Source organism: Panthera uncia, chromosome E1, assembly GCF_023721935.1.
Source record: "Panthera uncia isolate 11264 chromosome E1, Puncia_PCG_1.0, whole genome shotgun sequence".
NCBI classification, from domain to species: domain Eukaryota; kingdom Metazoa; phylum Chordata; class Mammalia; order Carnivora; family Felidae; genus Panthera; species Panthera uncia.
Window position 1 is genome coordinate 40,467,663 of NC_064814.1, and position 16,502 is coordinate 40,484,164.

Here is a 16,502-nt window from a genome sequence, read left to right on the forward strand (position 1 = left end):
TACCACACATCAGGCAGAGTCCGCAATGGAGTGGCACATGTGGTTACACGTATGGACTAAGTCACAAGAAGAGTTCCAGAATTCCACGCTGCCACAGGCATCACAGTGGTTTGGGGGTTAATCTAGAAAAGCTTTCTTCGTATTTCCCTTGACGGTCCTTTCCAATACAGTCACTTAACCTCCGTGTGCCTCGGTTCCTTGACTGGTCCCACCTGTTTTCTTACTTCCTTCCGTAAATTTGCTAAGCAAAAGTTGGAATTGTGAGTTCTGGTCATTTCTGCTTCCTGTTATTGCATAATTTGGAAAACTGAGGGTAGAGGGAGGGAGGAAGGGAGAGAGGGAGTGTGTGCATGTGTGTCTGTGTATGTGTGTGTATATCAGATAACAAAAAATCCGGGGCGCCTGGGTGGCGCAGTCGGTTAAAGCGTCCGACTTCAGCCAGGTCACGATCTCGCGGTCCGTGAGTTCGAGCCCCGCGTCAGGCTCTGGGCTGATGGCTCGGAGCCTGGAGCCTGTTTCCGATTCTGTGTCTCCCTCTCTCTCTGCCCCTCCCCCGTTCATGCTCTGTCTCTCTCTGTCCCCAAAATAAATAAAAAACGTTGAAAAAAAAATTAAAAAAAAAAAAATCCAACTACCTCTAGCAAAAAGACCATCAGAAGAGAAGTGTCAGGGCGCCTGGGTGGCTCAGTTGGTTGAACGTCCGACTCTTGATTTCAGCTCAGGTTCTTGATTTGATCTCATGGTTCGTGAGTTTGACCCCTGCATCGGGCTCTGCGCTGAGAGCGTGGACCCTGCTTGGGATTTCTCTCTCTCACCCTCTCTGCCCCTCCCACATTCTCTCTCTCTCTCTCTCAGTAAATAAATAACTGGAATTGAAATAAAACCTTTAAAAAATAAATTTTAAAAATGTTTTAAAAAAATTTTTTAAAAGAAAAGAAATGTGTCACCCTGGGATGAGCAGCATAGCTGGTCTACGTGGGTCTCTGTAAGATCTTTATGTTTCCCCCACCCCAATGCATAAACAAGAATATTTTGTTTTGCCATACTCTAGAACATTAATAAGTAAATGTCATCATGCTTGATAATACCAATATGTTACTAAATAAGCATATTTTTAAAATTTAAAGCTAACACTGCAACTTGAAAATATACGTGAAATCAGTTCTGTCCATACAACAATTAAGTGATCTTACAATAGCCTGAAGCATGATTTCTTTGGCAAAATCATCCATAAGTTTTGCAAATTTCAGTCGTTTGAGCTACTGTGTTGTAGGAATTCTAACAATTCTAACAATATCTACGATATTGTTGCCCTTCCTTATCTCCCCCCCAGACTTCCCTGATAATATGAGTCACCTGAAGAACATAACCAGTGCCTGGATCACCCAGGATCTGGTGCTCAGCATGGCAGAGAGCAATCTGTAATTCTCAACATCCACCAATGCTGGTTAAGCCCCTGTGCGTTTGTCCTTTGTTCTCAATACAAAAGGTGGCTGAGAACAATGCCTTGCAGCGTGTGAGCTGGGCAGGGGCTGGCATTAAAGACGATGCATCCTGGTGGGCAGGGAGAATATTTAGGTAAGAGAGATACCAAGCTGGTTAATTTGTCAAATCCTCCCTCCTACGGCTCAGCGTGAGCATAAAAGATTTTTGCCTATTGAGCTATCATTTCTCAGGAGGGCTGAACTCCATTTTCCTTTTTTTTTTTTTAACTTTTTAAATGTTTATTTATTTTTGAGAGACAGAGCACAGGCAGGGGAGGAACAGTGAGAGAGGGAGACACCGAACCTGAAGCAGGCTCCAGGCTCTGAGCTGTCAGTACAGAGCCCGACGTGGGGCTCAAACTCACGAACCATGAGATCATGACCTGAGCCGAAGTCAGACGCTTAACCAGCTGAGCCACCCAGGTGCCCCTGAATTCCATTTTCTTACATCTTCTTTGCGTTTTAATTTGTGGTCCTGGAGGTACCCACAAATTAACAAAATAGCACAGCACTCAAAACAGTTGTGCATGCTGACTGGGAAGGATTTTGCAATACTAAACAATTCAACTCTTCAACTACACCTGTATACGGAATATTCTTTTCAAAGGCACTACGTGGTGTTATTCTAGAAATGCACAGATTTTTTTAAAAATAAAAATAGTTAACAAAATTACGCTGAATTTTCAAAAACAAACATTTTGGCTTTACTTAAGTAATTTCCATTTAACGTTTGATATTCATTTACTAGATTTACATTGCCAGGGTGCCTGGCTGGCTCAGTGGGTGGAGCATGTGACTCTGGATCTCAGGGTTGTAAGTTCAAGCCCCATGTTGGGTATAGAGATTACTTAAAAATAAAGTCTTTAAAAAAATATACTCGTGTTGCCTTTTAATTGTGATAGGTAGTGTTAAGTATTTTAGAAGTAAAATTATTTTGAAAACATGAAAAGTAATTATTTTGATTTTATATTTAGTTTATTTTTTTGACAAACTCTATTCAGGGGTGCCTGGCTGGCTCAGTTGGTGGTGGGACAATGGCAACTCAGGATCAGCTAGATGCCCCCAAGGGACTGGGTCCTGGGTCTTATTGCTACCAAGGAGACTTGGGTAGCAACACATTAACCTAGCAGTCGTGAGTGGGCCCCTGAGTCCCAGATGGGGAGGATATACTAAAGGGTATTTTAGCATCTGCCCATCTATCCTCCTCTGGGGGACTCCCGCTCCCAGATCTAGCCGCTCCTGAATGATCACGTGGTATACCGTATGACCCTGAGTTCCCTGGCCATAACCCACACGGTCAGAGATAGACCTCAGGCCCAAAGGCAACTAATTCCTGGCCTGGTCAGTGACCTATGACTTGTGGCTTGAAAATGTGGCTTGAAAATCTGAGCTGGGCCATCAGATTCCTCTTTGAAGATACATACCACACACACCCACACCACACACACACCCCACATACCACATACACACACACCACACACACCCATACACACACACACACACACACCCCACATGAACCACCCGCACATAGAGGTGGGGCTGAGAAAGAGAAAAAGCTGAGGGGGAGCAGCCTCAGTCTCTGCTCTTCTTCAAACCAACGCTCAGGTTTTCTCCAGGGATAAGCCTTTGATTCTAGGGACCCATGGACCCTTGACTGGACAAGCAGGTACATTAATTGCTCATAATCTAATCCTGAATAATCTGACACTGTTGATGCACAGTTCTTCTATCTTCTATTAGTACTGGCTCAGACATTGGGAAGACTGAATTTCGGTGGGAAAAGAGAATATTTCTGACGACTGACATTTGGTATTTGGACACTCGGTTTAGCACTCAAATTTAGTCTAGAAATTATCATAGCATGCCTTATTTCTAACTCTTTGGTTTGTTTCCCTGTTTTTGTTTTTTTGTTTTTTTTAAATTGGAGGAAAACGTTCAAAAATCCAGCAAACTCAGATTAGAGGTATTGCTAGCCAAGTATTTATTTCAAGTTTAGATTATCAAAATCAATTTTGCTAATAGGATCTTAATATTTTAACATGTTAGAGAAGATTAATTAGGGAGGTTTAAAATAACACTGCTGAAGCCGTCTTGGCTGGAACCTGTGTCCAGCACTGGGCTAGTTAGACAAGTTTGGCCATGGAGTGCGAGGAGGCTCGAGTAGGGGACCTAGAGGAGTCTGTCCCTGGGACTCCATTAGTATAAAAGTTGTTGCACAAACATTTCCCCTACCAGAGGACAGGGTATTGGAAGCGGAGAGTTTATTTATTTATTTTTTTCAGTTTATTTATTTTGAGAGAGAGAGTGAGCAGGGGAGGGGAGGAGTAGAGAGCAAGGGAGAGAGAGGATCCCAAGCAGGCTCCTCAGGCAGTGCAGAGCCTGATGTGGGGCGAACCGTGAAATCATGACCTGAGCAGAAATCAAGAGTCAGATGCTTAACTGACTGAGCCACCCCCTTAGTGCAGTGTTGATCTGAGCGCTGGGGAGAGAGGGACTTCTAGAAGATACTGAAAGAGCTGTTGCCCCTAAGAAGTCTGAAACATCAGGGCATAGGCCCATTGTTTTGATGCTCAGGTGACATGAATGGAGACAGAAAATGGTGCAGGGGTTCCCCCACTACAGCACGTGGGCCTCTGGGCACTGAGGGCAACAGGATCCCTCAGGTACCTCAAGCCTCGTGGGCTGCCCAGGTTGTTTTAAGCTGGTTCACTAGCCTCTGTGTCACGTGACCTCGCTTTGTCCACAGTCTACACATCTAAATGCTTGTCCAACTTGTTCTTTATTTTTTTCAGCTCCTACTGTCACACATATCCCAAAATATTACTTCTCTACTTACTGCTGTGATCTCTTATCAGCCTCCCTGCTGCCGTTCATGCCCTCCTACACTCCATGTTCACAATAATAACCAGTAGGAACTTTTAAAAATGAGGGGCGCCTGGGTGGCGCAGTCGGTTAAGCGTCCGACTTCAGCCGGGTCACGATCTCGCGGTCCGTGAGTTCGAGCCCCGCGTCAGGCTCTGGGCAGATGGCTCGGAGCCTGGAGCCTGTTTCCGATTCTGTGTCTCCCTCTCTCTCTGCCCCTCCCCCGTTCATGCTCTGTCTCTCTCTGTCCCAAAAATAAATAAAAAACGTTGAAAAAAAAATTTTTTTTAAAAATGGAAACCTCCCAGGGTGCCTGGGTGGCTCAGGCAGTTGAGCATCTGACTCTTGAATTCGGCTCAGTTCATGATCCCAGGGTTGCGGGATCTACACTGAGCATGGAGCCTGCTTAAGATTCTCTCTCTCTCTCCCTCCCTCTCTCTCTCTATCTCTCTCTCCCTCCCTCCTTCCCTCTCCCCCACTCATGCCCTCTCTCTCTCTCAAATAAAAAAAAATAAAAGTAAAAATAAAAATGGAAACCTCCCCTTAATATTCCAATGTCTTCCTGTCTTCCTGTCATCCTTAGCAGGAACTGAAGCCCTCACCCTGCTCTATAAGCCCCGTGTGGTCAGGCCCCTGCTGAGCTCTCCCATATCACCTGCTTGAGCTCTCCTTGCTGGTTTCACTCCATCCACAATGGGCTTTCCTTCTCTTTCTCAAATACCCTGAGCTCCCTTCTGCCCCAGAGCCTTTGTGGAAGCTAATCCAGCTGCCTAGACTCCTCCTTATATCGACTCAAATCCTACTTCTATCGTTAAGCCTCTTGTGACCTGTCTAAAGTGGCCTGCTCCCTGCTGAAGCCACTTTCTATCACCTCACTGTGTTTTATTTTTTCATTAAATGTGTCACCATCTAGAATCTCCGTGTGTCTCTTTCTCATGTGTTTATTTCCTATCTCTGTCCAGTACAATGAAAACTTCATGACAGCAGAGATTTGCTGCTGTATTGCCAGTACATAGAATAAGTTTTGGGGCCACAAGAGGTGGTCAATAAATATGCACTGAAAGCACAAATAAGTGAACTCCCTCTTATGTCTATTTCCCACTGGATGCTAAGCCTGCGTGTCTGCATTTTTGCTCCTCTGGCTGTGGAGTTTCCCTCTTCACTTACACTTCCTTCTGGCAATTCTTTTTTTTTTTTTTTAAGAAGAAGCTTACACTTTAAGTTTATTTATTTATTTTGAGAGAGGGAGAGAGCATAAACATGAGCAGGAGAGGAACAGAGCCGGGGGGAGAGAGAGAGAGAGAGAGAGGGGGAGAGGATCCTAAGCAGGCCCCATGTTGTCAGCGCAGAGCCCAACACCGGACTCAATCCCACAAACCCTGAGATCATGACCTGAGTCAAAATCAAGAGTCAGATATTTAACCAACTGAGCCACTAGGCACCCCAATAAATAAGCTTAAAAAAAAAAAAAAAAGAACAAAGCCGAAATGCTGAGGGAAGTAGAAATGGAATACCAGAGGGTCTAGGAGGCACAGAGAATGACATCAGAGCCTGGTCCTAAAACAAAGTCTTTAAAAACAACCACCACTACTGAGGCGTGTACAGTATCATCCCATTTATGGGAGGGGCACCTGGGTGGCTCAGTTGGTTGAGCAGCCTGAGCATCCTGAGAATCCGACTTCGGCTCAGGTCCTGATCTCATGGTTTGTGAGTTCAAGCCCTGCGTCGGGCTCTGTGCTGACAGCTCAGAACCTGGAGCCTGCTTCTGATTCTGTGTCTCCATCTGTCTGCCCCTCCCCCACTCGCTCATGTGCATGCTTTCTCTCTCTCTCTCTCTCTCTCTCTCTCAAAACTAAATAAACATTTAAAAAATTAAAAAAAAAAAAACAAAGGGGAGAAAAACAAGCCCATATACGAGTATATTTGTCTAGGCAAAGGCTGGAAATATATACACTAGGAGGTTAATTGTGGTTATCTCTGGGTAGTGGGACTACGGATGTTTAAAAATATTATTTTTGCTTATCTAAATTTTTAACTTTCTACCATCAACAAGAGTTAGTTTAAGGGGGAAAAAGGCATTTTTATTTTCAATGTGTGGCTTTTGAAATCAGGCTGGGAAACTTCTCAAATGCTTCACATTTTTAAATGATGCAAAATGTTCCCAGTTACATTTCAAACCTCTGATGTGGCAGTTATAGCCCTGCTGCAGAAGTGGAAACGCAAAATTTGTGAGATAAGGTCATTTTTTTTTCTTTTTTTAAATGGCTATTTATTTTTCAGAGAGAGAGAGAGAGAGAGAGAGAGACAGTGTGAGCAGGGGAGGGGCAGACAGAGAAGGAGACACAGAATCTGAAGCAGGCTCCCAGCTCTGAGCTGTCAGCACAGAGCCCGACATGGGGCTTGAATTCACAAACTTCGAGATCATGACTTGAGCCAGAGTCGGAGGCCCAACTGACTGAGCCACCCAGGGGCCCAGAGATAAGATCATTTCTGACGAATTATTCACGAAGCCCCATTATGTCGAAGGGCCTCTGAAGTCCTCTCAAATTCTAGAAGTTCCATCTGTGAGCTAAAACCTTCAAGCGGTTGCCCTCGTCATCTCTGAGCCTGCAACTAAGTGGAAAGGGTTGTGCTTCCTGTCGTTCTCAAAATGTGGGCTGAAGGAGTCACTTGGGAGGGTCGTAAAGATGCAGAATCCTGAGGCACACACCCCACTATGCTGACCCCGGGTCACTAGGGGTAGCACCCACAATATGACTTTTAAACAACCCAGTTAGGTGATTCTGGGACACACTCACCTGGGAGTCACTGTGTTGTTTGTGGCCAAATATGCTTAGTTCCTGTCCTGGACAGGCCTCCTGGGACCCTCACATCTGATCAGCTGATTTCTACTTCAGCTCCACCTCTGCTCCCAAGACTGGTCATAACCTTAGACAGAAGAGAACATGACTGGTATGTAACTGGCATTAATCTCGTTTTGTTTCAAGTAACTACACGTCCTTTGCTTTTGCAAGTCTAGTCTCTCTTGGGAATCTGAGCATTGCCCCTGAATCTTGGGCCTTCATGGTGTCTGTGCTATCTGGAGACTCCTTGATGCCTCCCCTATTACGTCCCACCCAGGAGTCCTACTGTCTTGCATTGCCTGCTTCCTTGGAGATTCTGCTAATTTGATGACTATCCTCCAGACTAAACCTTCTTTATCTGTGCTCTTATGCAGATCTTCCCCTCTTCCCCACTGGTTCACCCCTACTCATGGACTTTTTCTGTGCTGGTGACTGGGTTTATTTCTAGATGCAAGTCCCATTCTGCTGACTGGATCCCAAAAGATGATGTGAAGGAGATTGGCTGTAATGACTTAGGTTTCTCTTGGGCTGATTCCTCCAAGTTCAACAATGGAGGTTGAATTCATTGGGTCTTATCATTAAGACCTTGCAGTTGTGTCTAATTAGTCTTAGATTAGGATTTTCTGGAGAAGGAGAAGAGGAAGAAGAAGAAGAAAAAGAGCAAGAAGAAGGTGGAGGAGGACAAGGAGGATGAGGAGGAGGGGAGGAGGAGGAGAAAGAGGAAGAGGAAGGAAAAGAAGAAGGGGATTTTCTGGGTATTATTTTATCTGTACTTATCCTGTTCTCATCTCTTTATAAAATTTTGACTATTACATTCATTGAATTTATCCTCTTGAATAAAAATAATCTGTAGAAAAGCATTTATTACTATAATGTCTATGTCACATTGAAAATCCAAAAGGTGTTTGTTTTGTTTTAAAAGTCAACTCAATCAGGGCACCTACGTGGTTCAGTTGGTTAAGTATCTGAATTCAGCTCAGGTTATGATAGCACAGTCGTGAGTTCTAGTCCTACATCAGGCGAGCACAAGCCCCGCTTCTCTGTCTCCCTCCCACTTCTCTGCCCTCATGGGATTCTCTCTCTCTCTCTCTCTCTCTCTCTCCCCCAATCTCTCTGTCCTTTGATCACTTGCACCCTCCCTCTCTCTCTCTTTCAAATAAAATAAAAGTCAACTTAATCAAAGTCTACTACTTTGGAGTCACTAGCTTCTTCGAAATCACTGTAACACTTAAATATGGCTAAAACTCAAATATAGACATTTTGTTCTTTGCAAAGTAATAAATTTCCAACTTGCCAAATAAACTTACCAAGAGCAAAATTTAGGTTTTTTTCCTACAAAAATACAGCACACTAGAATTACCAATACTAGAAAGTTGTTAAACGTGGCTCAGTCAGTCAGGCATCTGACTCTTGATCACAACTCAGTTCTTGATCTTATTGTTGTGAGTTCAAGCCCTGAGTTGGGGCTCCACTTAAGAGAAGAGAAAGGAAGGGGACCTGGGTGGCTCCGTCGGTTGAGCGACCGACTTCAGCTCAGGTCATGATCTCATGGTTTGTGAGTTCAAGCCCCGTGTCGGGCTCTGTGCTGACAGTTCAGAGCCTGGAGCCTGTTTTGGATTCTGTGTCTCCCTCTCTCTCTGCCCCTCCCCTACTCATGCTCTGTCTTTCTCTGTCTCAGAAATAAACATTAAAAACAATTTTTTTTAAAAGAGAAGAGAAAGGAAGGGAAGGGAAGAGGAAGAGAAGAGAATAAGAGGAAAGAAAAGAGAAAAGAAAAGAAAAGAAAAAAGTTCTTAGAAAATTTTAGAGTTCTGAGGTATGGCAGATTGGGTTTTTCAAAGATGGCATGCCCTCCCCCTTCAAGAGGTATTGTCGAATTCCCCCTCCCCTTAAATCTGGGCTGGCCTTCCTGACTTCTTGAACAATAGAATTTGGCAGAAGTGAAATTCTGAAACTTTCAAGGACAGGTATAAGAAGCTTTGCATTTCCACCTGGCTCTCTTGCAAGGCACCCTCTAGGGAAAGTCAGCCACCCTGTAAGCAACTTAACTCCCCTGAGACAGCCATGTGGTGAGGAAGCCCAAGCTAGGCCCCCAAAGGAGATGGTGCTACTGCCCAGCCCCGAGCTGTTCCAGCCATGCCAGCTGGGTACCAGACACATAAGTAAAAGAACCATCTTGATCATGAGGTAACAAGAAATCAAAGCATATTTTGGACAGTTTTCCTGTTGTTCTTCCCAGTTAGAGATCTGTGTCAAATTACACCACCACGGGAAGTTATGGCCTTGATGAGAATCCTGACTCTCTGTGCACAGCACATTTTTTCAGCTGAAGTGTTTTGATATGTTTCCAGCCCCTTCAAGAGTCTCTGTGCTGAGCCACTCCTGGTTGGCTTGACAGAAGCTGTTTCTGCACATCCAAGGCTGGTCGTCAGGGAGTTTCAGATGCCAGTGAACATCATGGCCTGGAAACTGCTAGCCAACCTTCCACAACAGGCATCCACCTTTGCGTTGGCCCTTCTAGGGTTCTCCTCTGCTTTACCATTAGCTATTTTGAACTCTGCTGAAACTCAAACCACAAAGCGGAGAAAGGGCCAACTGAACACCCAGAAGAAATCCCACTGGACTAGGAAGATTCCTGATACTCTGATTGAGATCACGGAGAGGCTATCTTTTTTTTTTCCTCCTTTTTTTTTTAAACTTGTTTTATTTTTTATTTTTTTAAATTTACATCCAAATTAGTTAGCATATGGTGCAACAATGATTTCAGGAGTAGATTCCTTAGTGCCCCTTACCCATTTAGCCCATCCCCCCTCCCACAACCCCTCCCATAACCCTCAGTTTGTTCTCCATATTTATGAATCTCTTCTGTTTTGTCCCCCTCCCTGTTTTTATATTATTTTTATTTCCCTTCCCTTATGTTCATCTGTTTTGTCTCTTAAAGTCCTCATATGAGTGAAGTCATATGACTATTGTCTTTCTCTGACTAATTTCACTTAGCATAATACCCTCCAGTTCCATCCACATTGTTGGAAATGGCAAGATTTCATTCTTTTTGATTGCTGAGTAATACTCCATTGTATATATATACACATCTTCTTTATCCATTCATCCATCGATGGACATTTGGGCTCTTTCCATACTTTGGCTATTGTTGATAGTGCTGCTATAAACATGGGGGGGGGCATGTGTCCCTTTGAAACAGCACACCTGTATCCCTTGGATAAATGCCTAATAGTGCAATTGCTGGGTCGTAGAGTAGTTCTATTTTTAGTTTTTTGAGGAACCTCCATACTGTTTTCCAGAGTGGCTGCAACAGCTTGCATTCCCACCAGCAGTGCAAAAGAGATCTTTCTCCGCATCCTTGCCAACATCTGTTGTTGCCTGAGTTGTTAATGTTAGCCAACTTTTCTTGTGTTTTCTTAAGTAGAAACCAGCACAGGGCTTGAACTCACCATCCTGAGATCAAGACCTGAGCTGAGATCAAGAGTCAGATGTTTAACTAACTGAGCCACCCAAGCACCCCTAGAAGCATTTCTTTCAGCTCTATCTGGCTTTACCTCTTGGGATTACATGTTGAGGATTCACCAGAGCCATGAAAGAAACAAAAAGAAAAATACTAATTTCCTGATTCAGAAAGAACTACAGAGGCATCACCTGATGCTTCTATTCCCACTGGTCTAACACAAACAACTTTGTAAAGTAATATCCTCTTGCTGGTTAAACTGCTGTCAGCTGAGGAGGCTGGGCTGTTAAATTTTCAGGAGAGGGGTGTCGAATTAGTGGCTTCATCCTTTTTTTTAATTTCTTTAGCCTTATCCTTTAGCCACTACTTGAGGCAGTTGGTAAGGATAAGGATAACCTCAGGGATACTTTTTGCCTCAGTTGGTTAAGTGTCTGACTTCGGCTCAGGTCATGATCTCAGGATTTGGGAATTTGAGCCCCGCATCTGACAGCTCAGAGCCTGGAGCCTGCTTCAGACTCTGTGTCTCCCTCTCTCTCTGCCCCACCCCCACTCGTGCTCCGTGCCCCCCCCCCAAAAAAAAAAAAAAATAAGAAACAATTTTTTAATACAAATAAAAAAAAAAAAAAAAAAACCTTCATTCCTAGCTGCTAACAGTATCCACCGGGAAGACTGTAGCAAATAGAGGCAATCTCTAGCCAGCAGTTTCTTGGCTTGGGGACTCAGCTGGTTGGTGAGTAAAGCAGTAATGGAGTTGGCAAAAGTGGCCTCCTCCTCCAACTGTCTAAAGCCAAATAATTTATGAAAATTGACACCCAAGCTTGCTCACCTTGGGGACTACTCCTTGCTGCATACATTGAAACTTTCATTCATCAGAGCAAGAGAATGCTAGGGAGTGAGAACTATTATCATCTTGCCTTGTTTTTCTAAGCCTCTGTTAACAAAGCCCCTAAAGACGGTACCACATTTTAAGGGTGCCAGTGTAAATATTTAAACGCAATTACACAGCATGCTCTTCTAAAGAAGCGTGTCTTGCATTTGAAGACAGGTCAGGGGCGCCTGGGTGGCTCAGTCGGTTAAGCGACCGACTTCAGCTCAGGTCATGATCTCACGGTTCGGTTCGTGAGTTCGAGCCCCGCGTCGGGCTCTGTGCTGACGGCTCAGAGCCTGGAGCCTGCTTCGGATTCTGTGTGTGTGTCTCTCTCTCTGCTCCTCCCCCACTAACGCTCTGTCTCTCAAAAATAAATAAACATTAAAAGAAAAAATTAAAGGGGCGCCTGGGTGGCTCAGTCGGTTAAGCGTCCGACTTCAGCTCAGGTCACGATCTCGCAGTCCGTGAGTTTGAGCCCCGCGTCGGGCTCTGGGCTGATGGCTCAGAGCCTGGAGCCTGCTTCCGATTCTGTGTCTCCCTCTCTCTCTGCCCCTCCCCCGTTCATGCTCTGTCTCTCTCTGTCTCAAAAATAAATAAACGTTTAAAAAAAAATTACAAAAAAAAAAAGAAAAAATTAAAAAAAAAAAAAGAAAAGACAGGTCAGCTTAGAAAGTCTAAAGAGAAACATGTCCCTGTGTCATGATGAAACACAGCAGGCATACAACGCACCGTGTATGTGAAAGCGAGCAGGTACCACATATTAAAAAGAAAACAATGTGCTGGTTCATGGCATCCTGGATAAGAATTTTAAACAGAGTTGGTTTTAGCAAGTACAATGAAACAACTCAGGAACATATGCAGAAAAGTGTTTGCTACTCTTTTGCCTCCCCTCCCCCCCACCCCCTTCTCCCTGCCCCCCACCCCCACCCCAAGTAGGGATGAATGGAAATTCTGGCTATCATAGAATTTGGAGGTTTTCCATAAGCGCCTGCTGCTGTTCTTTTCTCTTCCCATCCCCAAATAAATGGGACTACTTTTTTTTTTTTTTGAGAGAGAGAATGAGAGAGTGGTGGAGGGGCAAAGGGAGGGAGAGAGAGAGAGAGAGAGAATGAGAGAGAGCGGGGGAGGTGCAGAAAGAGAAAGAGAGAGAGACAGAGAGAGAGAATCTTAAGAGAATCTACACTCAGCACAGAGCTGGATGTGGGTCTTGATACCACAACCCTGAGATCATGACCTGAGCCGAAATCAAGAGTCAGACACTTAACCGACTGAGCCCCCCAGGCGCCCCAGAAGGGTGAGCTCTTTAAATCTAGGAGTCTAGTATCGGTATGCAGTTAACGTTCCTCATGCTCCATAAGGTGAACAGTACGTGGATAAACGAAAACACTGGTTCCTTTTTTTGTTTTAAGATTTTATTTTGTTTAAAAAATTTTTTTTTACTGTTTATTTATTTTTGAGAGAGAGAGAGGGACAGAGCGCGAGCAGGGGAGGGGCAGAGAGAGAAGAAGATGCAGAATCCGAAGCAGGCTCCAGGCTCTGAGCTGTCAGCACAGAGCCCAACGCAAACTAGAATCCATACACTGCGAGATCATGACCTGAGCCAAAGTCAGACACTTAACTGACTGAACCACCCAGGTACACCTAAAGATTATATTCTTTAAGTAATCTCCACACCCCCACATGGGGCTCGAACTCACAATCCCGAGATCAAGAGTCATGCACTCCATTGATTGAGCCAGACAGTCATCACTGAAGACACCGGTTCTAGAGGAAGGTATTGCTGAGGCTAGAAAACCTATACAGGACAGTTAGAGAAATGGTGTGAGGAATGTCTCCCTGCCCCCAGGACTGATGAATCCCTAATGGTATTCATTACAAAAAGTAGAAAGACTCAGAGATAAGGGTCTGCCGAAGCAGAGTTCACTGACATAGAATGATCGAGTAATACATTAACACAGGAAGATGAACTCACTGAGAAACTGAGCCATGTGGCTAAGCCCTGCCAGAACACCCCCACCCCCACTAAAACAACCCAAACAAACCGGGAAGGCAAGAAAAATGGGGGCACATCTTAGGAGCCAGAGAAAGGATCTGTGAGATCCTGTTTGTCAACAGCATAAACACTGGAAATCTATTTTTAAAACTTCCTGAAATTTAAACATCTGTCTCTGCCTTTGTGACACAATTACTATAATTCTTTGTTATCCAGTTTTCATACAAGGTACCAGACTGGGAGAGAACCATTTTACAAGTTAGATGGATTTCCTTTATACAGTTTACAGCTTTGTGGTGCCTGGGTGGCTCAGTCGGTTAAATGTGGACTTCAGCTCAGGTTGTGGTCTCACAGTTCGTGAGTTCAAGCCCCGCATTGGGCTCTGTGCTGACAGCTCAGAACCTGAAGCCTGCTCCCGATCCTGTCTTCTCTGCTCCTCCCCCACTCACTCTCTGTCTCCCTCTCTCTCTCAAAAACGAAATAAACATTATACAGGTTACAGTTTTGCTTATTGTTTGTTTGATGTGATCAACTTCAGCTAAGTTCTGTTTTACAAAGGCATAATTTATTTCTGAAGAGTTTTCCCTTAGTGGAGCTTTTTATGACTATCACATGGAGAAGGCTGGGGAGAAACAGATAGTTGTTGTGGGTGTTATGTTTTCTTTTGTTGGTTTTAGGTCGGTTGCTTATATGCCATGCCATTACAGTGGCAAGAATGATAAATTTCATCTATGGATAGCTTAGGGGAAAAATTATAATTTTTTATATTTATAATTTATAGCTAAAATTTAGGTAGTGTCTGACCTTTTATATAACTCTCCATGAAAAAAGAGTTATACTAAATGGAAATGGTTTGCTCATCTAAAAACTTTAAAATATTTGGCTCCATGACAGCACTTTCCTTAGTACTAAAAATTTACCCTCTGCTGAACAGCCTGCATTGTTCTTGCTTCTGGAACAATATAAAAAGCAATTTTTAGATTCCACTGCGATGATGAGAGAGAAACTTGAGCCTACCTACTTTAAAGAAAGGTAAAAACAAAATTCAAGTAAGTGCCAAGACTACAGAGATGACTCATTTGTAAGCTTTTTGTTTGTTTTCTTTAAAATAAGATGATTGGAAATGAAAGGGCTCTGACTTAAAAGCCTAGCTCTGCCAGGTTTTGTTGCTTTCTGGGGAACACAATTTCAGAAACCTTGGTTTATCCAGCAGTTATATTTGGGCAGTAGAAAAAGGAGCTGGCCAAATATCCTTGATGATGGACTTCTAGGTAATTTCCAGGGATTAAATGCCATTATTCTTTTTTTCTCTTACAAATAATTCTTCCTGAAGGGCACATGGCCCCAGAAACATTAGGTGCTTTCTAATTGTTCTCTTGCTAAGGGGGCAGAATGGGCACTTGAATCCTTAACTGTTTATTTGCAGAAGAAAAAAAAATGTCTATATACATGTGTCAAATTGATATGGAGCCCACTGTGGTTGCTTTATAATGTGCACTGAACTACATTTCCCAGAATTCCCTCCCTGCATGTTTCCGCCTAAGGTGGGCCACAACATTCTTATGCAGATGTGGGGCTTGGAAGGGAACCAGCAGCCATTTTGTAGCTCATATCATTGCTTATCTATTGCCTTACTTCACTGGCAAGGGACCTACCACTGCTCCACCTTCCCCTAAATCCTTCTCCAGCTTTTCCAACTCCTGGGCTAGATATATGATGAAGGAGGACAGCCTCTCCTGTAGGATCTATACCATCAAGGTAAGAGGCAGTGAGAATTGACATGGTTTCAAGTCTATCCTCCCGAGTTCTAGATCATAGCTGTAGGTTCCAGTTTATAGCTGCTTTTCTGTACTTAACACATATCTTCCCTTCCAGACTGCCTTCTCTGAAGTCTTCAAGCTCCAGGATTAGGTATGAAGACAGTAGCCTTACAGAGGCAGCTTAAACAGTTCCCACAACTGTGTAATACTAGATATGATATATAGGATATGATATACACCACACACACACACACACACACCTCCTAGTGGGTTCTGCATCTGTGATTGAATCCTGACTGTATTACATGGATTTTATAGTTGGATAAATGCCTTATCTTCTTTGGGTTTGTTCTTCCAAGAACTTTACCATTCAGGATAATGTATCATAGTTTGGTTATGTCAACGTTGTGCTTTGAAGGCTAACCAAACTCAATACCTGAATTCTGAAGAACAATAAACTTGATCAGATGAACAGCTTGTTCACATCTCTAAGCTATTCACAATTGCCTAACTTATAAAAATTGCCAAGTGACAAAATGAAAAGAGATACTATACACATACTTCTTAGACATATGGAGACAAATGTCAGAAGCCAGAAGAGTTCAATTTAACCTGCTGAGGCATCAAGAAGCTGTTGCTTTTGGCATAAGCTTATTTTTTTTTAAGCATTATTTGCCTCCCTAAACTAGTTGCATGGACTGTTTTGATAAAAATAAATATCAGGTACAAGAAAGTTTTAATAAGCAAAACCCATACCACCTATGTATGATAGGGCAGGCAAGAAGAAAGGAAATAGGAAAAGTTATCCTTTGAGTTGGACAATAGAATTTTGTTCTGGAGGGACTCCAATGCAAGTTGAAAGGAAGGTCAAGTGTAGGGAGGAATATGAAACAGTACATTTTAAAGAGATAAGAGGGGCGCCTGGGTGGCTCGGTCGGTTGAGCGGCCGACTTCGGCTCAGGTCATGATCTCGCAGTCCGTGAGTTCGAGCCCCGCGTCGGGCTCTGTGCTGACAGCTCAGAGCCTGGAGCCTGTTTCAGATTCTGTGTCTCCCTCTCTCTGACCCTCCCCCGTTCATGCTCTGTCTCTCTCTGTCTCAAAAATAAATAAACGTTAAAAAAAATTAAAAAATAAATAAATAAAAAATAAAGAGATAAGAAAATGAGCTCTCCATCAGTAAGAGCCACTTGCAACAAAAAAGAAAATCTTAGCAACATATTCTTGGGCTT

At 43.6% G+C, this 16,502-nt stretch overlaps 1 long non-coding RNA gene across 1 annotated transcript in view; it reads right to left on the reverse strand.

The window, feature by feature from the left end:
- The window catches only part of LOC125927513 (uncharacterized), a 42,580-nt gene that overhangs the window by 12,286 nt on the left and 13,792 nt on the right, over positions 1–16,502 (reverse strand). The window contains exon 2 of the long non-coding RNA XR_007459357.1: positions 7,145–7,274. This is a non-coding gene — a long non-coding RNA (uncharacterized LOC125927513). The remainder of the gene's footprint in view (positions 1–7,144; positions 7,275–16,502) is intronic.